This window comes from Oncorhynchus keta, unplaced genomic scaffold (assembly GCF_023373465.1).
Source record: "Oncorhynchus keta strain PuntledgeMale-10-30-2019 unplaced genomic scaffold, Oket_V2 Un_scaffold_2042_pilon_pilon, whole genome shotgun sequence".
In the NCBI taxonomy this organism is placed as follows: Eukaryota; Metazoa; Chordata; class Actinopteri; order Salmoniformes; family Salmonidae; genus Oncorhynchus; species Oncorhynchus keta.
Genome location: NW_026290857.1, coordinates 59,578 through 86,309, shown reverse-complemented (window position 1 = coordinate 86,309; position 26,732 = coordinate 59,578). Strand labels below are relative to the sequence as shown.

General features: G+C 45.5%; 1 protein-coding gene and 2 long non-coding RNA genes across 8 annotated transcripts in view; 1 reads left to right on the top strand and 2 right to left on the bottom strand.

Moving 5' to 3' along the window:
- The window catches only part of LOC118379137 (uncharacterized), a 36,177-nt gene that overhangs the window by 5,990 nt on the left and 3,455 nt on the right, over positions 1-26,732 (top strand). The window lies entirely within an intron of this gene.
- On the bottom strand, positions 3,659-16,236 carry LOC127928063 (uncharacterized). 3 transcript variants are annotated; one of them, XR_008130193.1, is made up of 5 exons: positions 15,226-16,236; positions 4,951-5,133; positions 4,711-4,870; positions 4,584-4,663; positions 3,659-4,483 (listed from the first exon to the last, which is right to left on the bottom strand). It is a non-coding gene; the product is annotated as an uncharacterized LOC127928063 (long non-coding RNA). The 3 variants fall into 3 exon arrangements; XR_008130192.1 differs by having other exon boundaries at positions 3,660-4,483; positions 4,951-5,048; XR_008130191.1 differs by lacking the exons at positions 4,951-5,133; positions 15,226-16,236 and having other exon boundaries at positions 3,662-4,483; positions 4,711-4,931.
- LOC127928065 (uncharacterized) lies at positions 23,978-26,570 on the bottom strand. Of its 4 annotated transcripts, none has more exons than XR_008130200.1 (3): positions 25,969-26,570; positions 25,574-25,914; positions 23,978-25,532 (listed from the first exon to the last, which is right to left on the bottom strand). It is a non-coding gene; the product is annotated as an uncharacterized LOC127928065 (long non-coding RNA). The 4 variants fall into 4 exon arrangements; XR_008130201.1 differs by having other exon boundaries at positions 23,978-25,450; positions 25,615-25,914; XR_008130199.1 differs by having other exon boundaries at positions 25,656-25,914.

Sequence of the window (26,732 nt, the reverse complement as noted above, 5' to 3'; positions counted from 1 at the left end):
AAACTAGTCATATCATCAACCATGTGTAGTTAACTAGTGATTGTGTTAAGATTGATTGTTTTTTATAAGATACGTTTAATGCTACCTAGCACCTTACCTTGGCTCCTTGCTGCACTCGCATAACAGGTAGTCAGCCTGACACGCAGTCTCCTCGTGGAGTGCAATGTAATCTGCCATGATCGGTGTCCAAAAATGCAGATTACAGATTGTTATAAAAACTTGAAATCGGCCCTAATTAAATCGGCCATTCCAATTAATCGGTCTAACCTCTAGTACGAAGCATATTTGACTTGTTCTTAAGACTGGCAAATCAACAGTAATGATCTGATTAGCCTGTGTGAGAGGAAGGTAGACTATTGACTAGTGTGTTCTAGACTGGGCATTGGACAAGATTTAACAGACTACCTAGGCCACCACAGGTGTAGGCCCCCATACTATCTCTTGTTCTCTCTCTCACTCTGTCCACTCTCTGTGGGTGTACTGCTGAGCTCAGTGTTATGTTGTGTCTGCCCATCTGTGTCTAGCATCGGGTCATGACAGTCACCGCTGTATCATGTCAACCACTTCCTCCTGATCTGTCTCTCTGTGTGTGTCTCAAATAGCACCCTATGCCCTATACAGTGCACTACTTTTGACCAGGGCCCATAGAGCTCTGGTCAAAAGTAGTGAGCTATGTAGGGAATAGTGTCCCAAATGGCATTCTATCTATCTCTCTGCAATTTGGAGGACAACTGTGATGTCATGGAGCCACTTCCTTTCCCCATGAACCTGTCAGACTGACAGAGACAACTGCATTTACTCTGTTCAGCAGGGTTTTACAACACACACAGGCTGGGCATCAGGTAGTTTTGCGAGGTAGTAAGATTTCAATTTTGCATGTGTACGATGGCTTGCAAATGAACAGAACCCAACCAACACATTGTGGTTGTAAATGAAATGAGAACACAGCCAAAGGGCACCCTATTCCCATAAAGTGCACTACTTTTGACCAGAGCCCTATTGACCATTTCAGTATATGTCATCCAAAGTCTGTCGCACTTAAATCCTGGAGGTAAATGAGGACCGACACTGACGAGATTGACCTTGATTTCGACATGGAACAACAGAAAGGGTGTTCACACTGTCAAGATGATTTCACAACATTACACTGAATGGTAACAATCACCTGCTGTGACTGTCTCCACTCAATGAATGGACTGAGGTGAGGTAGGCTGACAGAACAGGCGAGGTGTAACTTAACATTCACCTGCCCCTCCTATAGTCTCCATGAGAATGCAATGTTCTTCATCTTTTGTTCAGTACCTGTATGTCAAGTTAACATCTTCTATAGTATCATGTTTAACCTGGATGTCTGCCTGCGTACCTGTGTCTGACACTCACATGTCACACTCTCAGTATGGTGTCACTGTATGAACCAAATGGAGCATGAAGACATCTGAAACTATTTTAAGAAAGTATTTGACAATGTCTGCATCCTAAATAGTTCCCTATCCTGTATATAGGCCCATAGGGTTCTGGTCAAAAGTAGTGCACAAACATAGGGAACATGCTACCATTAGGACACTCGGTGTTTGAGCTTGCATTCGATGTGCACTTCAATGTCAGGAGTTGACTGTATTCAAAATGCTCACACGCTGAATGCATGAGTCCTAGCCATCGCTCTGCTTCTCCAGAATCTGCAATAGAACATACGACTTGCACTGGCACGTCAATGACTGGAGCTGTGCGTCCTCTGATTTGTGCAATACATTCTTTACACACATCTTAAATCAGACCCAGAGTCAGCGCTTACATCAAGCTTAGCAATCCTTTGCACATGTACCTGCACCTCGCTGTGCATGCAGTGGCTGTGTCCCCCACATGGCCCATAGGGGTCTGGTTAAACTGTGTGTTATATAGAGAAGGGCCCATAGGGGTCTGGTTAAACTATGTGTTATATAGAGAAGGGCCCATAGGGGTCTGGTTAAACTGTGTGTTATATAGAGAAGGGCCCATAGGGGTCTGGTTAAACTGTGTGTTATATAGAGAAGGGCCCATAGGGGTCTGGTTAAACTGTGTGTTATATAGAGAATAGGGTGTCATTTTGGAATGCAGTCAGTGAAATATATCTTGTTTATCTTGGAGGGGAAACAGATTTAGGCTATTGGCTGCTCTTCAGTGCTGCATATCTCTAACCTGTTTTTAAAGGGGAAATCTGGGATTGAAACAACAGATTTAGGCTATTGGCTGCTCTTCAGTGCTGCATATCTCTAACCTGTTTTTAAAGGGGAAATCTGGGATTCAAACAACAGGTTCTGTTTGGGTAAAACAGTTTAACTAAATTCACAAGGATGATTTTAAAACTATTTCAAGGCATCTGCACATCCTCAGTGTTGTCATGCAGGTATGGACATGCAGAGCCTTCAGAAACTATTCAAACCTCTGGACTTATTCCACATGTTGGTTGTGTTACAGTCGGAATTCTAAATTAATCGAATATATATATTTAAAATAATCTCACCCATCTACACACACATCACAATACCCCATAGTGACATCACAGTACCCCATAATAACATCATAATACCCCATAATAACAAAGTGAAAACATGGTTTTAGAAATGTTAGCAAATGTATTAAAAAGGAAATGCAGAAATCTCATTTACATTCACTACCGTTCAAAAGTTTGTGGTCACTTAGAAATGTCCTTATATTTGAAAGAAAAGCCCATTTTTTTTGTCCATTAAAATAACAAACGGCAGATTTTTTAAATGGAATATCTACATAGGCGTACAGAGGCCCATTATCAGCAACCATCACTCCTGTGTTCCAATGGCACGTTGTGTTAGCTAATCCAAGTTTATCATTTGAAAAGGCTAATTGATCATTAGAAAACCCTTTTGCAATTATGTTAGCACAGCTGAAGACTGTTGTCCTGATTAAATAATGAATAAAACCGGCCTTCTTTACACTAGTTGAGTATCTGGAGCATCAGCATTTGTGGGATCGATTACAGTTTCTGATCAATTTTATGTTATTTTAATCCACCAAAAATTGTACTCTTCTTTCAAAAACAAGGACATTTCTAAGTGACCCCAAACTTTTGAACGGTAGTGTCAGTATTCACACCCCTGAGTCAATACATGTTAGAATCACCTTTGGCAGTGATTACATCGGAGTCTTTCTGGTCAAGTCTAAGAGCTTTGGACACCTGGATTGTAAAATATTTGCGAAAATCATATTTAAATTCTTCAAGCTCTGTCAAGTTGGGTGTTTGCTAGACAGCCATTTTTCTAGTCTTACTATAGATTTTTAAAGACAAAACTGTAACTAGGCCACTCTGGAACATTCAATGTTGTCTTGGTAACCAACTCCTGTGTATACGTGGCCTTGTTTTAGTTTATTGTACTGCTGAAAGGTTGAATTTGTCTCCCAGTGTCTGTTGGAAAGTAGACAACCAGGTTTTCCTCTAGGAGTTTGCCTGTGCTTCGCTCTATTCCCTTTTTCATTCTAAGAAACTCCTTAGTACTTGCCGATGACAAGCATACCCATAACATGATGCAGCCACCACCATGCTTGAAAATATGAAGGGTGGTACTCAGTGACGTGTTGGATTTGACCCAAACATAATAGTTTGTATTCAGGACATAAAATAATATTTTTTTTGCAGTTTACTTTCATGCCTTATTGCAAAGAGGATGCATGTTCTGGAATATTCTTTTGGTTGACATTATGGGGTATTGTGTATAGGCCAGTGACACACCATCTAAATGTAATCCATTTTAAATTCAGGCTGTAACACAACAAACGGTGGAAAAAGTCAAGGGGGGTGTGAATCCTTTAATAAGAAGGTCCTGTATACAGTCACAATGATCTGCTCATTAAAAGAGATTGTGGACTAGTCAGATCTTGTCAGGTGGCTGTGTAGAGTTATGTACATTCTCAAGAGGTGGCTGTCTGCTATTGGACCCCAAGGTTATTGATTGTTCTCTTGTGTCTCTTCATATATGTCATTACTGTTAGGGTGGACTGTAATAACAGTGTTCATGAAAGTATGGACTGGTGCATCTATAGACAGCTATTTGAGAGAGAATATACAAATGAAGGCGGGTTATGTACAAGACCGGAGCACAGTGATACTGACCTGAATGTTATGTACAAGACCAGAGCACAGTGATACTGACCTGAATGTTATGTACAAGACCAGAGCACAGTGATACTGACCTGAATGTTATGTACAAGACCAGAGCACAGTGATACTGACCTGAATGTTATGTACAAGACCAGAGCACAGTGATACTGACCTGAATGTTATGTACAAGACCAGAGCACAGTGATACTGACCTGAATGTTATGTACAAGACCAGAGCACAGTGATACTGACCTGAATGTTATGTACAAGACCAGAGCACAGTGATACTGACCTGAATGTTATGTACAAGACCAGAGCACAGTGATACTGACCTGAATGTTATGTACAAGACCAGAGCACAGTGATACTGACCTGAATGTTATGTACAAGACCAGAGCACAGTGATACTGACCCAGAGCACAGTGATACTGACCTGAATGTTATGTAAAGACCAGAGCACAGTGATACTGACCTGAATGTTATGTACAAGACCAGAGCACAGTGATACTGACCTGAATGTTATGTACAAGACCAGAGCACAGTGATACTGACCTGAATGTTATGAATGTTATGTAAGACCAGAGCACAGTGATACTGACCTGAATGTTATGTACAAGACCAGAGCACAGTGATACTGACCTGAATGTTATGTACAAGACCAGAGCACAGTGATACTGACCTGAATGTTATGTACAAGACCAGAGCACAGTGATACTGACCTGAATGTTATGTACAAGACCAGAGCACAGTGATACTGACCTGAATGTTATGTACAAGACCAGAGCACAGTGATACTGACCTGAAGGTTATGTACAAGACCAGAGCACAGTGATACTGACCTGAAGGTTATGTACAAGAGTGGAGCACAGTGATACTGTAGCTGATGCCCTCCAGAGGTAGTGATGTGGTGATGTCAGCCCTTCCACTGTTCCTCTGCCTGTGGGAGAGGGACATGGACCCTGGTCAAAAGTAGGGTCCGTGGAGATGGGAAAACACACGTTTCTGGGGGATCAGGGGTCATTCTGAGAAATTAAAGCAGGGAAGCAGTGAGCTGCTGCCTGTCTGGAAAAGGAAACGGGTATAATCACTGTCAGTAATTATCCTGGTGACTGTTCATCTAGCTAATGACTGCCTGTGGTGGAGCAGAGCTGTGACTGACCATGGTGACAACCCCACTGTCACTCAGCTGCAGCAAAACCCTACACTACACCCTCCTATTAGACTTCACATGTGCGGCCCATAGGGCTCTGATGAGCAGAGATGAGGTATCGTACTCAGTCTGCCCTCCAGCTTCATCTGGCCTTCGCTAGTTCCCTGGCTGTGTCCCAACTGGCTCCCTATAGGCCCTGGTCAAATATAGTGCACTATGTAGGGAATAGGGTGCCATTTGGGACGCATGCTCTGTTTAGGATCTCTTCTGCACTGCAGCCTCCGTGGCCAGAGTCTGTTTACCAACAAGCAGCTGAATTAGGAAACCCAAAGTGCTCTTTGTTCCCCCTCAGCTGGTGCATGTCAGGAGGCTGGACCGCCCCAGAATGTCAAGCAGCTCAGGGCAGCACAGCTGCACAGTCCGTCCCACATCCTCCCTCCTCCTCCCGCCTTGGCAGCCGTTTAACGGGTGAAGTTTCCCCTAGGTACAGATCTAGGATCAGTGTCCCCACCCCTAATCCTAGGCTTAACAGTTAAAACTGACCGGAGATCAGCATCGAGGGAAAACTTCACCCTACACCTTGGCAGCCAGAGAGTAATAGAGGGATCAGGGAGATCACTGCAAATTAAACTTTTGATTATTATGTCAATAGTCATGGTATACACTTTATTTAACACGTGGTTTTGTTTACAACAGAGAGTGTTGATAGTGTCGGAACAGGCTTTATAGTAGTAGTTGTGACATACTGTTTTGAGGATGTGAAAGGATGTGAAAGAGGCCTACTGTTGCATTATGGGTAAGTTGTCATCATCTGCATTAGTAATACATGTGTTTATCAGAGGTCAGGGGCTACTTTGTACTAATTTCCTGTATCTGTAAATATCGTTTAGATTCCCCTTGTATTTGTGGTTTGTAATTTTGAAATGTAACAAAGTTCTCCTTTTGCACTTCAGCTTGAAATAAGGGAACTATTGGTAAGAGGAGGAACACAAGGGTAGTGGAACACTAGGCTCCATATGGATGGAACACTAGGCTCCATATGGATGGAACACTAGGCTCCATATGGATGGAACACTAGGCTCCATATGGATGGAACACTAGGCTCCATATGGATGGAACACTAGGCTCCATATGGATGGAACACTAGGCTCCATATGGATGGAACACTAGGCTCTATATGGATGGAACACTAGGCTCTCATATGGATGGAACACTAGGCTCTATATGGATGGAACACTAGGCTCTATATGGATGGAAAATGGATGTTTCACAATATGTAGGATATTACCAAGATGAATGTAGTCAGTATTCACCCATGTAGGATATTACCAAGATGAATGTAGTCAGTATTCACCCATGTAGGATATTACCAAGACGAATGTAGTCAGTATTCACCCATGTAGAATATTACCCAGATGAATGTAGTCACTATTCACCCATGTAGGATATTACCCAGATGAATGTAGTCACTATTCACCCATGTAGGATATTACCAAGATGAATGTAGTCAGTATTCACCCATGTAGAATATTACCAAGACGAATGTAGTCAGTATTCACCCATGTAGGATATTACCAAGATGAATGTAGTCAGTATTCACCCATGTAGGATATTACCAAGATGAATGTAGTCAGTATTCACCCATGTAGGATATTACCAAGACGAATGTAGTCAGTATTCACCCATGTAGAATATTACCAAGATGAATGTAGTCAGTATTCACCCATGTAGAATATTACCCAGATGAATGTAGTCAGTATTCACCCATGTAGGATATTACCCAGATGAATGTAGTCAGTATTCACCCATGTAGAATATTACCCAGATGAATGTAGTCAGTATTCACCCATGCAAGATGTTTTGACTGTAGTTTTAAGTGTGAATCCCAGTGCTGTTTCAGTCTGTTAGTGTTTGTTGATATTATGTCCCTGGTGTACAGTACAATACAGGACCATGTCCATCTGAGGATCTGGGTGATAGGAGCATGGCCAGACATGATGTGCCTCCCCAGATCTACAGGATGTTCAGATATCAACTTGTGGTTGTCACCTTTCCTGTGTGCCCTGGTTAAGCAGGACACTTCCCAGATCTACAGTATGTCCAAAAGAATGCTATTATCAGCTGATCAGATATTTTGGTCTCCACAGCATCTCATCAGACACGTTGAATTGAGTTGGATGATGTAGATGTTCTTACTTGATGTGTTTATCTTTGTCATCCTTAGTCAACTCGGGGCTCATCTGTAAAAGAGACTTTGGTCTCAGTATGACTCCCTGATTTTAAAATAAAGGTGAAATAAAATCAATCAATACAAACAGCAGCTGCAGTTAGAGAACCTCAGAAAGGCCCTGAACTGAATCCGTTCACGTCTCCACTGGAGCAGCTATTGCTCTGTTTCTTACCGCGTGTTGTTGGAAGACCAAAGCCAAAGTAGTATGAAGATTGGGACACACATGAAGTTTCATGATAATCCTCGATGGGATCATGGACACGTGGTTTTGTTTAGGAATTTTTGTTTGACATTTTTGGCAATGTGAAACCAACCAGACCAGATAACAACAAACACAATGTAACAAAATAAATCGACCTCTGATTGGAACTGTAGCTGAAAACTGTGAAAACGCCCTAATTCCATTACTAGCCATGGTACGACTCCAAAGCTTTTTTTTACAGCAATGAGGTTTAAAAAAAAAAAAAAAAACAAGTAACCTTTATTTAACTAGGCAAGTCAGTTAAGACAAATTCTTATTTTCAATGACAGCCTAGGAACAGTGGGTTAACTGCCTGTTCAGGGGCAGAACGACAGATTTTGTACCTTGTCAGCTTGGGGGTTTGAACTTGCAACCTTCCAGTTACTAGTCCAACGCTCTAACCACTAGGCTACTCTGCCGGTTGTGTAGAAAGCCTTGTCTTTTGTCATCACTAAGTTGACGAGGCCGTGTGTCTCAACCTGAACACACAGGAATAAGTGTTGTAAGTCCCAGGCTTCCTACTGTTGTGGCCCAGTCCAGAAGCTGTAATACTTTGTTTTGATTGCAGCTTAGCCGTGAAAAGAGCAACACCTTCATCACTTCCTTTAAGCCAGTTAACGCCCAGAGAACACAGAAAAGGACATTGGTTTTATCGAGGGTTTCCTCATAGCGAGGTGAAGACTTTAATGCTGGGAATTGAGACACAGACAATAGTAAAAGCCTTTATGTTTTGTCTAAGTAGAGTCATTTATTCTAGAGATCGAGAGATTTTTTAAACCAGCATGATGAAATCCCATTGAGGTCGACATAAAGCTTCCAACAACCTGATGAATGAGAGAACTAATGTGGCTGAGTGGGTGTAGAGATAATGTCTGAATACAGTAAGACTGAAAACAGAGACGTTGTGTTATAAAGGAGCTACTCCCTCTGTAAGTACTCTGTAATTGCATCATAATGTGAGTCAGCCCGTCTCCAGTACCATTAGTCTGACTAGTCAGCTGTGGATCTGTGGAAGGCCGTCCGTCTTATTACTGGACGCCCACAAGACTAGATACTGAACAGCTTGATTGTCGGTAAGGCATATGCAGCCTAAGTGTCAGTCTGTTGGTGCTATTATTATGCCAGCTCCTTGCTGTCATTCTCAAGCCAAACATGACAATGAGTGACATGGAGTTTCCATGATACAGTGGTTCCTCATTATGCATTTGGGTCCCTAGGTTTTTATATGACCAAGTGGTTCCAATGACACATTTTGATGCGAGCCACCCTTGCCTTGTGGCATTCTTCAAGGAAGATGACTGACAAAACATTACGGTCGAACCAGATGTAAGTTGTTATGACGTCATAATGAGTCAAGCTAAAAATGTCGCTGGACCAGACAGGACTTACTTGCTACTCAATGTAATAAAGTAATGACTTTTCAAATAAGTTACCTTACACATTATGTTGGCTGACAATTTGTTAGCTACGCTGTCCTACAGAACAGCTAGAATATAACCCCGCTAGATACAGAACAGCTAGAATATAACCCCGCTAGATACAGAACAGCTAGAATATAACCCCGCTAGATACAGAACAGCTAGAATATAACCCCGCTAGATACAGAACAGCTAGAATATAACCCCGCTAGATACAGAACAGCTAGAATATAACCCCGCTAGATACAGAACAGCTAGAATATAACCCCGCTAGATACAGAACAGCTAGAATATAACCCCGCTAGATACAGAACAGCCAGAATATAACCCCGCTAGATACAGAACAGCCAGAATATAACCCCGCTAGATACAGAACAGCCAGAATATAACCCCGCTAGATACAGAACAGCCAGAGTATAACCCCGCTAGATACAGAACAGCCAGAGTATAACCCCGCTAGATACAGAACAGCCAGAGTATAACCCCGCTAGATACAGAACAGCCAGAGTATAACCCCGCTAGATACAGAACAGCCAGAGTATAACCCCGCTAGATACAGAACAGCCAGAGTATAACCCCGCTAGATACAGAACAGCCAGAGTATAACCCCGCTAGATACAGAACAGCCAGAGTATAACCCCGCTAGATACAGAACAGCTAGAATATAACCCCGCTAGATACAGAACAGCTAGAATATAACCCCGCTAGATACAGAACAGCTAGAATATAACCCCGCTAAGAACAGCTAGAATATAACCCCGCTAGATACAGAACAGCTAGAATATAACCCCGCTAGATACAGAACAGCTAGAATATAACCCCGCTAGATACAGAACAGCTAGAATATAACCCCGCTAGATACAGAACAGCTAGAATATAACCCCGCTAGATACAGAACAGCTAGAATATAACCCCACTAGATACAGAACAGCTAGAATATAACCCCACTAGATACAGAACAGCTAGAATATAACCCCACTAGATACAGAACAGCTAGAACATAACCCCACTAGATACAGAACAAAGAATATAACCCCGCTAGATACAGAACAGAGAATATAACCCCGCTAGATACAGAACAGAGAATATAACCCCACTAGATGCAGAACAGTTTAAATATACAGTGTATTTAGACCCCTTGACTTCGCAAATTCAACAATGAGTGGTTTGGAAGGACTCCGTGACAGTGGCTAACTGAAATCATTGCAAAGCAATCACTCGCCTGCTATTCAGTGGAGTTGCTGTGTGATCCCATCAATGATGTAATATGCCAGGGAGATATGTATACAGTAGCTAAGAAAGTAATACTAAGTGTATGTTATGTAGTAAGAAGTTAGTAGCCCAGAATTTGGTATATTTACCCCTCTTAATTTAGCCTACTGTTCTCACTTGGTGGCACACATATAGCCTATAACCTGTTTTTGAGAAATGTAATCAAAATATTGTAAGAGCTTTCATTTTCTGCTGATATGCCCCCTTTATTTATCCTACGGTTCTGACTTGGTGTACAGGGAGAACACTAAGAACGGCCCATGTTCTGAATTCTGTTGCTGTACATTTCAAAAGGGCTAAACAAATAGTTATACTGAATACGTCTGTCCTAGCTCGCTCATTGTCTTAATCAAAATTACAGATGACCTCTTATCTGCTTGTCATCCCCTTATGCCATAGTTTGTACATCTCAGTTGTCAGTAGAAACCACATTTGTTTAAACAAGTCCGGTTCCGGTTGGAGATACAGAACAGCTTGATTTGTCTAATCTTATAGCTAGCTACATAGCCGTCCTAGAGATACATAATTATCGAACCCTAAATAGCCTTCACTGCTATTCGCTAGATACAGATTAGCATCAGTAGTGCTAATATAATTAGTTTACTGTTAGCTAACTAGATAATCAGAATTCAGCTAGAATATAACCCCATTATCGAGATACAGAACAGCTAGAATATAACCCATCACTGTAGTGATTCACTCAACTGTAGAAGCTAGCTACATAGCTGTCTTTGTTTCCAGAATTTAGTGTGTGTAGCCTTGGAGTGATTATCCCACTGAGGTTCGCTAGCCAGCTATTTGTCAGAAGACTCTGCTAGCTAGCCAACAGCTAACAGCTAGCCAACGTCTACTGAATAGAACTCAACAACCCGGTCGCATTCACAGGTAGTATCATTTTAATTTCATTACAGAAACATTTGTTTGATCTAGAATATATAATTGTGTAGTCTAGAGCGATTTCCTAGGTTAGCTAGCCAGCTAGTCGTTCTTTTAACTCAACGTACAAACAACACTGCTAGCTAGCAGCTAGCCCCGAATAGAGCACTGTAGAATATTACACTCAACGGAACGACTTGATTAGTGTAGTGTCAACAACGATACAGAACACTTTAGCAGTACTGTATCAAATCATTTTAGTCAATAAGATTCTTGCTAAATAAGCCTAACTTTCTGAACATTCGAGACGTGTAGTCCGCTTGTCATTCAATTTCCTTGCATTAGCGTAGCCTTTTCTGTAGCCTGTCAACTATGTGTCTGTCTATCCCTGTTCTCTCCTCTCTGCACAGACCATCAAACGCTCCACACCGCGTGGCCGCGACCACCCTAACCTGGTGGTCCCAGCGCGTTTAGACCCACGTGGAGTTCCAGGTCTCCTGGTAGCCTCTGGAACTGCCAATCTGCAACAAGGCAGACATCTCAGCCTATGCCTCCCTCCAGTCCCTTGAATGATGGATCACCACAGATAACACTGCTACTCCTACTGCTCTCTCCTCGTCCGCCCACGTGTTCTCGCACACCCCGAGAGCTTCTGGTCAGCGGGGTGGTGGCACCGATCCTCATCTCTCCCAAGAACATCTGTCTAGAATTCCATGCTGTCACAGTTACCAGCCCTTTCAAGAACATCCTTATCATTTATCGCCCTCCAGGTTCCCTCAGAACAATGAGCTTGATGCCTTGATAAGCTCCTTTCCTGAGGAACCTCTCACAGTTCTGGGGACTTTAACCTCCCCACGTAACTCATTCCTCTCTGCCTCCTTCTTTCCAGGCATACGCTTGACCTCATCTTTACTAGATGCTGTTCTTCCAGCTAAGAACTACCTTGTATCCTTTTCCCTCTCGCTCTCATCCAACACTTCCCAACTGCCCCTACTCGATATCATCTCTCCTCTTCCATCCTATCTTCTCTTCCCTCTGCTCAAACTTTCTCCAACCTATCTCCTGATTCTGCCTCCTCAACCCTCCTCTCCTCCCTTACTGCATCCTTTGACTCCCTATGTCCCCTATCCTCCAGGCCGGCTCGGTCCTATTCTCCCCGCTCCGTGGCTCGAACTTCTGCAATCACAGAACAGGGAAGGACTCCGGGCACCGAGCGGAAATGGAGGAAAAATCCCAAAGCAATTCGGACCTGGCATCCTTTCACTGTCTCTGCTGCTAAAGCCACTTTCTACCATTCTAAGTTCCAAGCATCTGCCTCTAACCCTAGGAAGCTCTTTGCCACCTTCTCCTCCCTCCTGAATCCTGCAGATGACTTCACAATTTTGAAAAGAAGGTCGATGACATCCGATCCTCGTTTGCTAAGTCAAACGACACCGCTGGTTCTGCTCACACTGCCCTACCCTATGTTGATGAAATCTCGCGTCTTGTAGAACAACCTGCCCGCTTGACCCTATCCCCTCCTCTCTTCTCCAGACCATTTCCGGAGACCTTCTCCCTTACCTCACCTCGCTCATCAACTCATCCCTGACCGCTGGCTACGTCCCTCCCGTCTTCAAGAGCGAGAGTTGCACCCCTTCTGAAAAACCTGATATCCCTCCGATGTCAACAACTACAGACCAGTTCCCTTCTCTCTTTTCTCTCCAAAACTAAGCTCTACCGTTCTTTCAGAATGACCTTCTTGATCCAAATCAGTCAGGTTTCAAGACTAGTCATTGTGAGAGCTTTCTCTGTATCACGGAGGCGCTCCGCACTGCTAAAGCTAACTCTCTCTCCTCTGCTCTCATCCTTCTAGACCTATGCCTTCGATACTGTGAACCATCAGATCTGACCCTGGTGTACAGGGAGAACACTAAGAACAGGTCCCATGGCGTTCTGTCTCCTCACCACGCGCTCTCACCACTGGTGTCCCCCAGGGCTTCTGTTCTAGGCCCTCTCTTATTCTCGCTATACACCAAGTCACTGCTCTGTCATAACCTCACATGGTCTCTCCTATCATTGCTATGCAGACTGATCTGTGACTTAATGCCTGGCAGAAAATTACATCACCACCTCAAGCTGAACCTGCAAGACGGAGCTCCTCTTCCTCCCGGGGAAGGACTGCCCGTTCCATGATCTCGCCATCACGGTTGACAACTCCATTGTGTCCTCCTCCCAGAGCGCTATGCGTGATCCTGGACAACACCCTACGTTCTCAACTAACATCAGGCGGTGTGTCAGGTTCAGCTCTAAACAGAGTACACACACAGGAAGCGGCGCAGGTTAATGTTGTCATCTCCCGTCTTGATTACTGCAACTCGCTGTTGGCTGGGCTCCCTGCCTGTGCCATTAAACCCCTACAACTCATCCAGAACCAGCCCGTCTGGTGTTCAACCTTCCCAAGTTCTCTCAGTCACCCCGCTACTGGCTTTTGAAGCTCGCATCCGCTACAAGACCATGGTGCTCGCCTGGAGCTAAACGGCACCTCAGTACCTCCAGGCTCTGAAGGCCCTTATCCACCTGTGCTTCCCTACCACTGAGGAAGTACAGTGCTCAGCCCAGTCAAAACTGTTCAGCTGGCCCCCAATGGTGGAACAAACTCCCTCAACCAGGACAGCGGAGTCAATCACCACCTTCCGGAGACACCTGAAACCCCACATCTTCAAGGAATACCTAGGATAGGGTAAGTAAGGGTAGGTAATCCTTCTCCCCCCCCCCCAACAAGATTTAGATGCAAGTGGCTGTTCCACTGGTTGTCATAAGGTGTATGCACCAATTTGTAAGTCGCTCTGGATAAGAGCGTCTGCTAAATGACTTAAATGTAAATGTAAGTCAGCCATATCAGCTATGGTTTTTTTAAAGGGCAGTAAAATTAGGCTGAATTAACTTTCGCTGCCAGACAAGGCTCTGCTGATAACCAGGTGTAGCAGTGGTAAGGATTCACTCCATGGTGTTGAAAAGAAAGCTCTGCTGTTGGGACAGCTTTATGGAGGCCCTAACAGTTTGTGGGCACCGTTTGTCACCGTTATAGTGCAATTCATGTATTGTTTTGTGTTGTGTACTGGCATGCATTTCCCCCACCAAGATGTACATGCTGAAATCATCACTGCTGCTTTGTATGAGTTAGCCTAAGCCTATCTATTGTATTAAAATGAACATTTTCACATTATTCAAACACTCAGAATTCGCAGCTTCAACTTCAGTAGCCTACCTCTCCTGTCGTAGTCGGGCGTGGGAGTTCAAGTGGGCCTAGTATGTGTGGTGTCATTGAAATAGAGTAGGCTGGCTACATGGGCGGAAGAATCACGTGCCAATTAATTTAACAGTAGCGGTGCGTGGGTAAAATTACCTGGGAAGCCAAGTGAAACCATATTACAACCTACACTGTATGTGTTGTGATAATTGCGTTGTTTGCTGTTCATTTATATGCCTTGTGACTGTGATATATAGGCCGATATAAGACAGTGGCAGAATAAATTCAACCACACCTTTGTTTTAATCACAAAACCGGATAGCAACCTCTGTCCAGTGAAGTCCACGACGCATGTTTATTTTATTTATTTAACCTTTTAGTAAGACAGTTACATGACCTACAGCTTACTTAAGCAAGTTAATGTTTCTGACATTTCCGAACCACTAAATAACTATTGATTTAGAACCACAGACAGTTACCGCAAATCACAAAGAAAACAGGAGCTGCCTCCTCTATTTCTGCACTAGTCAACTTCAACATTTCAACATCATCAAATCACCTCTGCTTAGTCTAAAACAGTGACAACTAAAAGATAAAAACAATTTAGTCCAATCAACATCACCTAAATATGATGCGTCTGTCCATACTTCTGATTTATGTTTGTGCGTTCGTGCAAGTAGAAAAACCTGTTTACTCACCCAACATGTAGAGAAAGGCCAATGCCATCCTCCTCTCTCATGTTGAAGAAACGGTCTCCCACTCTGTCATACAGTACACGCTTGTATTTGGTTGTTGTTCTAGGCTACCTAAATAAAATGCTTGCTCGCTAGCCTAACTTCCATTCATGGGTAACGTTAATTAGTTAACATTAGCCTTCTACATCTAGCTACATATTGAACTTCCGTCCTCTCAGGCCAGGGGCACAACAATGGATGAATTAATGGTTGGATCAGAATCACCGCTACAATCATTTGCCAGTACGGAGAATTAAGTCCAAATCCCTATCTCCATCCATGGCTAATTTAGGAAAGAGACGATTGTATCTATCTAGCTAGCCACCAGAGAACAACAACAACGAGATGCAACAATTCAAGTCGTTTATGTTTAAGACTTATGCTCTCAAAGCCATTTGATAGGGCCAATTAAATATGATCTCCCTCGGTTTAGCTCAACACTGATTGGCTAATTTGTATACTTGTTTTGTCAAGGATGGCCAAATGCTCGCTGGCTTCCCTTTCATTCAATGCTACTGGCGGCAAGAATGTCCCACTCGTTTGGACTAGACATAGAGAGACAGAGGGTTGCTGTTTTCTCGCTGCTTTTCCTGTGAGATACATTCATTCAGCCTCTTGCGAATTGAAGGAAAATTATGAAACACAAAGAGACGAGAAAAACGAAATGTTTATATTTTTTGAGGGGAGCCTGGTTTCCCTTGTCTTTCGTGAATAGACTTCACTCTAACTTAAATATGAAATTAACTTTAAATATTGTAATGAAACACCAGGGAGCAGGGCAGGTCTCGAACCCTCGACCCCGAGGTCCAGCGCGCTATCGACTGTGCCACAAAAGCATACTCGTGCGGCAGAGTCGTTACACTACTCCCTCCTTTCAAAGAATGCGACCTCGCGCTGGCTTGCGACTCTAGGTCTTACGGGAACGCGCTCACCAGCCAAGCACACGCACTGTCGTGGGTGCAAGGTCCGATCACTTCTGACACCAGTGTAATGAAACAGCGGGGAGCAGGTCTCGACCTTCGAGCCCCGGCGCGCTATCGACTGTGCCGCGCTTATAAACCCTGGGTCGTTACAATATGATTAGACTAGTTTACTACAGTGTCTGTAAATAAATATTTGTAATGAAAATAAATGAAGGGCGCTCAACCAACGTGAGTCGAGCTGCAATCAAAAAATCGAATCATCATGAAAAGGTCAATCACACCGACAGCGTCATCGTGCAAAATGTTACGCAGCATCATCTGGATATGTGTGCAACTAAAATTCAACATTCACCTTTCTGCTACCGTTTCTGTCAAGCCGTCTACGCATACAGTTTGACTCATAAGTTTGATTAGGCTATTGCCTAGAAATACATATTGGTCACCCATAGTCTATTTCTCAGTTTGAAATTCCCAAAGGGTAGGCTATAACAAATAACTCAAGAGAAAGGGTAAGTCTCTCCAACTCTGCTGACTTCAAACTACATCTACCATATTGGCTGATGTAGCCCAGTATTAAATATAGATAATATAATGGACCACGTGAGAATCTCTGGTAATTATACCGATTTCTTAAGTTATTTGCGCATTTGATATTGTCTATAGGGCGCAACATTGCTGGGACCATGGCTGGCAAGAGAGCTATGTCATATAACTAACGGGACTGCGGTTGGGTTTGGGGCCAGCTCTTGCGGTAACGAGTGGGAGTCGCACAGAACACCTGCGGGCGTGGTGCAGTATGAAAATCTGCGCGTGGGAGCAGGATGAAGAAATCAGTCCAGTGCAGACCTCTACTGTGGATAACTGACAATGATGGGATTATTTCAAGGTAATTCTATTTTCATGTCACTGAGACAGACAGATGGTCAGGCTATGAGGTGGCTTTTGAAATGAATAAAGGACACGTGTTTATGGAAAGCCATTATGGCTAAACTTGGATCACAGATGAAGACTTGAGGGCATATTATATTTGTACTGAGACTTTTACTTGTGCCTTACTGTGCAGAGCAGGTACACATCGGTCAAGTACCTTGTAATGACTGTCATACTGAAGCTATAGTCAGCTTTCCAGTGAACAGATCTAACATTTCCCAATACAAAAGTCATTCAGAAACACTGTTCTTCTTCAGAAAAATAACCTATTATCACCTAGTCAGATATTTTGGGTTCCACAACAACTCATCGAACTGTTCAAACATTTTGTACACCAACTGGGTTCCCACACACGTCAGTCATTCTGAGAAGTAGAAGGCTGAGTACATGCAGTGCTAGATAGTTGGAGGATGCTGTTGGGTCGAGCCCTTACCGACATCCCCATCTGCTTCACAAATAGCTCCAGTAACTAAAGCGGAAGAGGCCTACTATGAGGAGGCTGAGTTTGAGCGTCGTGTGGAGGAAATGTGTTTCGGTTATAGTGACTTGACATTTCCTGGTTGCTTGACAGAAGGAGAGAGAGACGGAGCGAGTAAGCGACAGACGGACAGACAGACACTAGTGCTGATTAGGAGCGATGTGCTACTTTACTACTCTGAAGAGCTGAAGCACCCTGTGGGCCTGGTCTGGACCTACTGTTCTGACTCTGGACTCCCTGATAACCTAGGACCCAGGAGGGCTCACTGAGACTGGGTTCCTCTGAACCCATTCTCCCTGCCCCCCCAGACACATGCAATGAGACATGGACTGGCCCACAAATGACAGTCAACTGGTAGGCTAATATTATCATTTCATTCCAGATTGATTACAGAAAACGTGAAGATATAAGATGTTCATCCACTCACATTGATGCGCTGTATCTTACTGTATGTTGGATTTCACATCTGTTGCGTTGCCTCTGCTGATTTCAAAAGACGTTTGCTGAAGTTACACATTTGCCAGTGGTAGTGATCTTTAAACGGGGGTTTCTGAAGTATGTTTTGGATTGTGCCTTGCAGCCATATTGGTGCTGCTGCCAGCAGTTGACAATGTAACTAACTTCCTCTATAGGGGCCTGTGGGCGTCTGTCAGGCTGCAAGCATCAACGAGGCACGGTTCATTACTAAACTAGCAGCAGTAGAAGTAGGCGTCTCATAGGGAAGTGCCTGACTAATTGTCAGGTCATGTGGTGTCACCTGATGTTGTTTGGGTGTAATGAGTCAGGTTGGGCCTTGTGGGAACTGTAGTCCCTCACTCCACACACCGCCTGATGTTGTTTGGGTGTAATGAGTCAGGTTGGGCCTTGTGGGAACTGTAGTCCCTCACTCCACACACCGCCTGATGTTGTTTGGGTGTAATGAGTCAGGTTGGGCCTTGTGGGAACTGTACTCCCTCACTCCACACACCGCCTGATGTTGTTAGGGTGTAATGAGTCAGGTTGGGCCTTGTGGGAACTGTACTCCCTCACTCCACACACCGCCTGATGTTGTTAGGGTGTAATGAGTCAGGTTGGGCCTTGTGGGAACTGTACTCCCTCACTCCACACACCACCTGATGTTGTTTGGGTGTAATGAGTCAGGTTGGGCCTTGTGGGAACTGTACTCCCTCACTCCACACACCGCCTGATGTTGTTTGGGTGTAATGAGTCAGGTTGGGCCTTGTGGGAACTGTACTCCCTCACTCCACACACCGCCTGATGTTGTTTGGGTGTAATGAGTCAGGTTGGGCCTTGTGGGAACTGTACTCCCTCACTCCACACACCGCCTGATGTTGTTTGGGTGTAATGAGTCAGGTTGGGCCTTGTGGGAACTGTACTCCCTCACTCCACACACCGCCTGATGTTGTTTGGGTGTAATGAGTCAGGTTGGGCCTTGTGGGAACTGTACTCCCTCACTCCACACACCGCCTGATGTTGTTTGGGTGTAATGAGTCAGGTTGGGCCTTGTGGGAACTGTACTCCCTCACTCCACACACCGCCTGATGTTGTTAGGGTGTAATGAGTCAGGTTGGGCCTTGTGGGAACTGTAGTCCCTCACTCCACACACCGCCTGATGTTGTTAGGGTGTAATGAGTCAGGTTGGGCCTTGTGGGAACTGTAGTCCCTCCTCCACACACCGCCTGATGTGTTTGGGTGAAAATGAGTCAGGTTGGGCCTTGTGGGAACTGTACCCTCAGTGAACACCGCCTGATGTTGTTTGGGTGTAATGAGTCAGGTTGGGCCTTGTGGGAACTGTAGTCCCTCACTCCACACACCGCCTGATGTTGTTTGGGTGTAATGAGTCAGGTTGGGCCTTGTGGGAACTGTAGTCCCTCACTCCACACACCGCCTGATGTTGTTAGGGTGTAATGAGTCAGGTTGGGCCTTGTGGGAACTGTAGTCCCTCAACACACCACCTGATGTTGTTGGGTCCAGATTGGGCCTTGTGGGAACTGTAGTCCCTCACTCCACACACCGCCTGATGTTGTTAGGGTGTAATGAGTCAGTTGGGCCTTGTGGGAACTGTAATCCACACACCGCCTGATGTTGTTAGGTGTAATGAGTCAGGTTGGGCCTTGTGGGAACTGTAGTCCCTCACTCCACACACCGCCTGATGTGTGGAAGAAATGAGTCAGGTTCTCTGTGTGAAGAAGGCTTTGCGTCTCTCTAAAGAAGGCGTCAGGGCTCTGAGTGAAGAAGGCTTTGCGTCTCTCTAACGTCGGGCTCTGAGTGAAGAAGGCTTTGCGTCTCTCTAACGTTGGGCTCTGAGTGAAGAAGGCTTTGGGAACTGTAGTCCCTCTAACACCGCCTGATGTTGTTTGCGTCTCTAACGGGGCTCTGAGTGAAGAAGGCTTTGCGTCTCTAACGTCGGGCTCTGAGTGAAGAAGGCTTTGCGTCTCGTCGGGCTCTGAGTGAAGAAGGCGTCTCTAACGGGCTCTGAGTGAAGAAGGCTTTGCGTCTCTCTAACGTCGGGCTCTGAGTGAAGAAGGCTTTGCGTCTCTCTAACGTCGGGCTCTGAGTGAAGAGCTTTGCGTCTCTCTAACGTCGGGCTCTGAGTGAAGAAGGCTTTGCGTCTCTCTAACGTCGGGCTCTGAGTGAAGAAGGCTTTGCGTCTCTCTAACGTTGGGCTCTGAGTGAAGAAGGCTTTGCGTCTCTCTAACGTCGGGCTCTGAGTGAAGAAGGCTTTGCGTCTCTCTAACGTCGGGCTCAGTGAAGAAGGCTTTGGTCTCTCTAACGTCGGGCTCTGAGTGAAGAAGGCTTTGCCCTCTCTAACGTCGGGCTCTGAGTGAAGAAGGCTTTGCGTCTCTCTAACGTTGGGCTCTGAGTGAAGAAGGCTTTGCGTCTCTCTAACGTCGGGCTCTGAGTGAAGAAGGCTTTGCGTCTCTCTAACGTCGGGCTCTGAGTGAAGAAGGCTTTGCGTCTCTCTAACGTCGGGCTCTGAGTGAAGAAGGCTTTGCGTCTCTCTAACGTTGGGCTCTGAGTGAAGAAGGCTTTGCGTCTCTCTAACGTTGGGCTCTGAGTGAAGAAAGGCTTTGCGTCTCTCTAACGTCGGGCTCTGAGTGAAGAAGGCTTTGCGTCTCTCTAACGGGCTCTGAGTGAAGAAGGCTGTTGGGCTCTAACGTGGGCTCTGAGTGAAGAAGGCTTTGTCTCTAACGGGGCTCTGAGTGAAGAAGGCTTTGCGTCTCTGAGTGAAGAAGGCTTTGCGTCTCTCTAACGCTCTGAGTGAAGAAGGCTTTGCGTCTCTCTAACGTCGGGCTCTGAGTGAAGAAGGCTTTGCGTCTCTCTAACGTCGGGCTCTGAGTGAAGAAGGCTTTGCGTCTCTCTAACGTCGGGCTCTGAGTGAAGAAGGCTTTGCGTCTCTCTAACGTCGGGCTCTGAGTGAAGAAGGCTTTGCGTCTCTCTAACGTCGGGCTCTGAGTGAAGAAGGCTTTGCGTCTCTCTAACGTCGGGCTCTGAGTGAAGAAGGCTTTGCGTCTCTCTAACGTCGGGCTCTGAGTGAAGAAGGCTTTGCGTCTCTCTAACGTCGGGCTCTGAGTGAAGAAGGCTTTGCGTCTCTCTAACGTCGGGCTCTGAGTGAAGAAGGCTTTGCGTCTCTCTAACGTCGGGCTCTGAGTGAAGAAGGCTTTGCGTCTCTCTAACGTCGGGCTCTGAGTGAAGAAGGCTTTGCGTCTCTCTAACGTCGGGCTCTGAGTGAAGAAGGCTTTGCGTCTCTAACGTCGGGCTCTGAGTGAAGAAGGCTTTGCGTCTCTCTAACGTCGGGCTCTGAGTGAAGAAGGCTTTGCGTCTCTCTAACGTCGGGCTCTGAGTGAAGAAGGCTTTGCGTCTCTCTAACGTCGGGCTCTGAGTGAAGAAGGCTTTGCGTCTCTCTAACGTCGGGCTCTGAGTGAAGAAGGCTTTGCGTCTCTCTAACGTTGGGCTCTGAGTGAAGAAGGCTTTGCGTCTCTCTAACGTTGGGCTCTGAGTGAAGAAGGCTTTGCGTCTCTCTAACGTTGGGCTCTGAGTGAAGAAGGCTTTGCGTCTCTCTAACGTCGGGCTCTGAGTGAAGAAGGCTTTGCGTCTCTCTAACGTCGGGCTCTGAGTGAAGAAGGCTTTGCGTCTCTCTAACGTCGGGCTCTGAGTGAAGAAGGCTTTGCGTCTCTCTAACGTCGGGCTCTGAGTGAAGAAGGCTTTGCGTCTCTCTAACGTTGGGCTCTGAGTGAAGAAGGCTTTGCGTCTCTCTAACGTCGGGCTCTGAGTGAAGAAGGCTTTGCGTCTCTCTAACGTCGGGCTCTGAGTGAAGAAGGCTTTGCGTCTCTCTAACGTCGGGCTCTGAGTGAAGAAGGCTTTGCGTCTCTCTAACGTCGGGCTCTGAGTGAAGAAGGCTTTGCGTCTCTCTAACGTCGGGCTCTGAGTGAAGAAGGCTTTGCGTCTCTCTAACGTCGGGCTCTGAGTGAAGAAGGCTTTGCGTCTCTCTAACGTCGGGCTCTGAGTGAAGAAGGCTTTGCGTCTCGTCGGGCTCTGAAAGAAGGCGTCGGGCTCTGAGTGAAGAAGGCTTTGCGTCTCTCTAACGTCGGGCTCTGAGTGAAGAAGGCTTTGCGTCTCTCTAACGTCGGGCTCTGAGTGAAGAAGGCTTTGCGTCTCTCTAACGTCGGGCTCTGAGTGAAGAAGGCTTTGCGTCTCTCTAACGTCGGGCTCTGAGTGAAGAAGGCTTTGCGTCTCTCTAACGTCGGGCTCTGAGTGAAGAAGGCTTTGCGTCTCTCTAACGTCGGGCTCTGAGTGAAGAAGGCTTTGCGTCTCTCTAACGTCGGGCTCTGAGTGAAGAAGGCTTTGCGTCTCTCTAACGTCGGGCTCTGAGTGAAGAAGGCTTTGCGTCTCTCTAACGTCGGGCTCTGAGTGAAGAAGGCTTTGCGTCTCTCTAACGTCGGGCTCTGAGTGAAGAAGGCTTTGCGTCTCTCTAACGTCGGGCTCTGAGTGAAGAAGGCTTTGCGTCTCTCTAACGTCGGGCTCTGAGTGAAGAAGGCTTTGCGTCTCTCTAACGTCGGGCTCTGAGTGAAGAAGGCTTTGCGTCTCTCTAACGTCGGGCTCTGAGTGAAGAAGGCTTTGCGTCTCTCTAACGTCGGGCTCTGAGTGAAGAAGGCTTTGCGTTGCGTCTCTCTAACGTCGGGCTCTGAGTGAAGAAGGCTTTGCGTCTCTCTAACGTCGGGCTCTGAGTGAAGAAGGCTTTGCGTCTCTCTAACGTTGGGCTCTGAGTGAAGAAGGCTTTGCGTCTCTAACGTTGGGCTCTGAGTGAAGAAGGCTTTGCGTCTCTCTAACGTCGGGCTCTGTGTGAAGAAGGCTTTGCGTCTCTCTGAGTGAAGAAGGCTTTGCGTCTCTCTGAGTGAAGAAGGCTTTGCGTCTCTCTAACGTTGGGCTCTGAGTGAAGAAGGCTTTGCGTCTCTCTGAGTGAAGAAGGCTTTGCGTCTCTCTAACGTCGGGCTCTGAGTGAAGAAGGCTTTGCGTCTCTCTAACGTCGGGCTCTGAGTGAAGAAGGCTTTGCGTCTCTCTAACGTCGGGCTCTGAGTGAAGAAGGCTTTGCGTCTCTCTAACGTCGGGCTCTGAGTGAAGAAGGCTTTGCGTCTCTCTAACGTCGGGCTCTGTGTGAAGAAGGCTTTGCGTCTCTCTAACGTTGGGCTCTGTGTGAAGTCGGGGAAGGTCTTCCCTTCAACACCATGCAGTTTCTTTTCTCCCTAGTAGAAAGCTGAGCTGATGTAGCATGTCTCTGTGTGACTGTAATGGCGCTAGCAAACTAGGTTTAAAGTGTCTCTGTCACAGTGCACCATCACTAGATGTTCTTAGATGATTTGAACGTGAGACGTTGCACATCAATGAATGTTACCACTGACCTCCATCTCTACGACTGATAACATATGTTCCTAAGATAGATTGATATGTTGATATGGTGAGGGAGGCTTATACTGAGCCACACTGCAATAGTAGATAGTCCTCAGTCTGTGATGCTCTAGTTGTTTAGTGACATCATTAGTAGATAATACTCAGTCTCTCTGTGATGCTCTAGTTGTTTAGTGACATCATTAGTAGATAATACTCAGTCTCTCTGTGGTGCTCTAGTTGTTTAGTGACATCAATAGTAGATAGTACTCAGTCTCTCTGGTGCTAGTGTTGTTTAGTGACATCAATAGTAGATAGTACTCAGTCTCTGGTGCTTGTGTTTAGTGACATCAATAGTAGATAGTACACAGTCTCTCTGTGGTGCTAGTGTTGTTTAGTGACATCAATAGTAGAGTCTCTCTGTGGTGCTCTAGTTGTTTAGTGACATCAATAGTAGATAGTACACAGTCTCTCTGTGGTGCTCTAGTTTAGTAACATCAATAGTAGATAGTACTCAGTCTCTCTGTGGTGCTCTAGTTGTTTAGTGACATCAATAGTAGATAGTACACAGTCTCTCTGTGGTGCTAGTGTTGTTTAGTAACATCAATAGTAGAGTCTCTCTGTGGTGCTCTAGTTGTTTAGTGACATCAATAGTAGATAGTACACAGTCTCTCTGTGGTGCTCTAGTTGTTTAGTGACATCAATAGTAGAGTCTCTCTGTGGTGCTCTAGTTGTTTAGTGACATCAATAGTAGATAGTACTCAGTCTCTCTGTGGTGCTCGAGTTGTTTAGTGACATCAATAGTAGATAGTACTCAGTCTCTCTGTGGTGCTCTAGTTGTTTAGTGACATCAATAGTAGCCTGGGTTCCAGTCTGTTTCTGCTCGCTTGCCAAGTCCTTGGCTTGACAATGACAGCAATGGAGTAGGAAAGAGCACAAACAGATCTGGGACCAGGCTAGATGAGGCTATGTGAGAGATGGGAAACAGATCTGGGACCAGGCTAGATGAGGCTATGTGAGAGATGGGAAACAGATCTGGGACCAGGCTAGATGAGGCTATGTGAGAGATGGGGAAACCGATCTGGGACCAGGCTAGATGAGGCTATGTGAGAGATGGGAAACAGATCTGGGACCAGGCTAGATGAGGCTATGTGAGAGATGGGAAACAGATCTGGGACCAGGCTAGATGAGGCTATGTGAGAGATGGGAAACAGATCTGGGACCAGGCTAGATGAGGCTATGTGAGAGATGGGAAACAGATCTGGGACCAGGCTAGATGAGGCTATGTGAGAGATGGGAAACAGATCTGGGACCAGGCTAGATGAGGCTATGTGAGAGATGGGAAACAGATCTGGGACCAGGCTAGATGAGGCTATGTGAGAGATGGGAAACAGATCTGGGACCAGGCTAGATGAGGCTATGTGAGAGATGGGAAACAGATCTGGGACCAGGCTAGATGAGGCTATGTGAGAGATGGGAAACAGATCTGGGACCAGGCTAGATGAGGCTATGTGAGAGATGGGAAACAGATCTGGGACCAGGCTAGATGAGGCTATGTGAGAGATGGGGAAACAGATCTGGGACCAGGCTAGATGAGGCTATGTGAGAGATGGGAAACAGATCTGGGACCAGGCTAGATGAGGCTATGTGAGAGATGGGGAAACAGATCTGGGACCAGGCTAGATGAGGCTATGTGAGAGATGGGGAAACAGATATGGGACCAGGCTAGATGAGGCTATGTGAGAGATGGGAAACAGATCTGGGACCAGGCTAGATGAGGCTATGTGAGAGATGGGAAACAGATCTGGGACCAGGCTAGATGAGGCTATGTGAGAGATGGGAAACAGATCTGGGACCAGGCTAGATGAGGCTATGTGAGAGATGGGAAACCTACAGTAGAACTCTGTATACATGTCCCTGTGTTATAGAACCTACAGTAGAACTCTGTATACATGTCCCTGTGTTATAGAACCTACAGTAGAACTCTGTATACATGTCCCTGTGTTATAGAACCTACAGTAGAACTCTGTGTACATGTCCCTGTGTTATAGAACCTACAGTAGAACTCTGTATAAATGTCCCTGTGTTATAGAACCTACAGTAGAACTCTGTGTACATGTCCCTGTGTTATAGAACCTACAGTAGAACTCTGTGTACATGTCCCTGTGTTATAGAACCTACAGTAGAACTCTGTGTACATGTCCCTGTGTTATAGAACCTACAGTAGAACTCTGTATACATGTCCCTGTGTTATAGAACCTACAGTAGAACTCTGTGTTATAGAACCTACAGTAGAACTCTGTGTTATAGAACCTACAGTAGAACTCTGTGTACATGTCCCTGTGTTATAGAACCTACAGTAGAACTCTGTATACATGTCCCTGTGTTATAGAACCTACAGTAGAACTCTGTGTACATGTCCCTGTGTTATAGAACCTACAGTAGAACTCTGTGTTATAGAACCTACAGTAGAACTCTGTGTTATAGAACCTACAGTAGAACTCTGTATACATGTCCCTGTGTTATAGAACCTACAGTAGAACTCTGTGTTATAGAACCTACAGTAGAACTCTGTGTACATGTCCCTGTGTTATAGAAGGCCGGTCACCCTTCTCTTTCCATTTAAAGCACAGTATTTAATGGAGTTAAGGATGGATAAGTTGATTGATGATGAAAAGGAAGTCACATTCTTTGTGCATAGATCATGTACATCACTTAATCAATGTTTAGTTTATTTGGCCTCTAAATAAATGCGTAGCTTGGTACTTTCGTGGTGGTGTTTTTCAGCCACAGGCCTCTACTATTTAGAAAAAAGGCTTGAATGCATTATCTCATATGCTCCTGAATGTGCCATCACTTTCGTAAGGTTGCTGTAACTTCCTGTTGCAAAAACAAGAGACGTCAGCCCCCTCTGGTCGTTGTTTAGAGTCTGAGTGTAACACACTGCATAAGGACAACCTGTTCGCACGGTGATCAGAAAACATCAACCACAGGGTACAGTCCTTTAAACGGAATGTTAACGTGTACTGGTCCACGTGCACTGTGCCGTGTACTGGTCCACGTGCACTGTGCCGTGTACTGGTCCACGTGCACTGTGCCGTGTACTGGTCCACGTGCACTGTGCCGTGTACTGGTCCACGTGCACTGTGCTGTGTACTGGTCCACGTGCACTGTGCCGTGTACTGGTCCACGTGCACTGTGCCGTGTACTGGTCCACGTGCACTGTGCCGTGTACTGGTCCACGTGCACTGTGC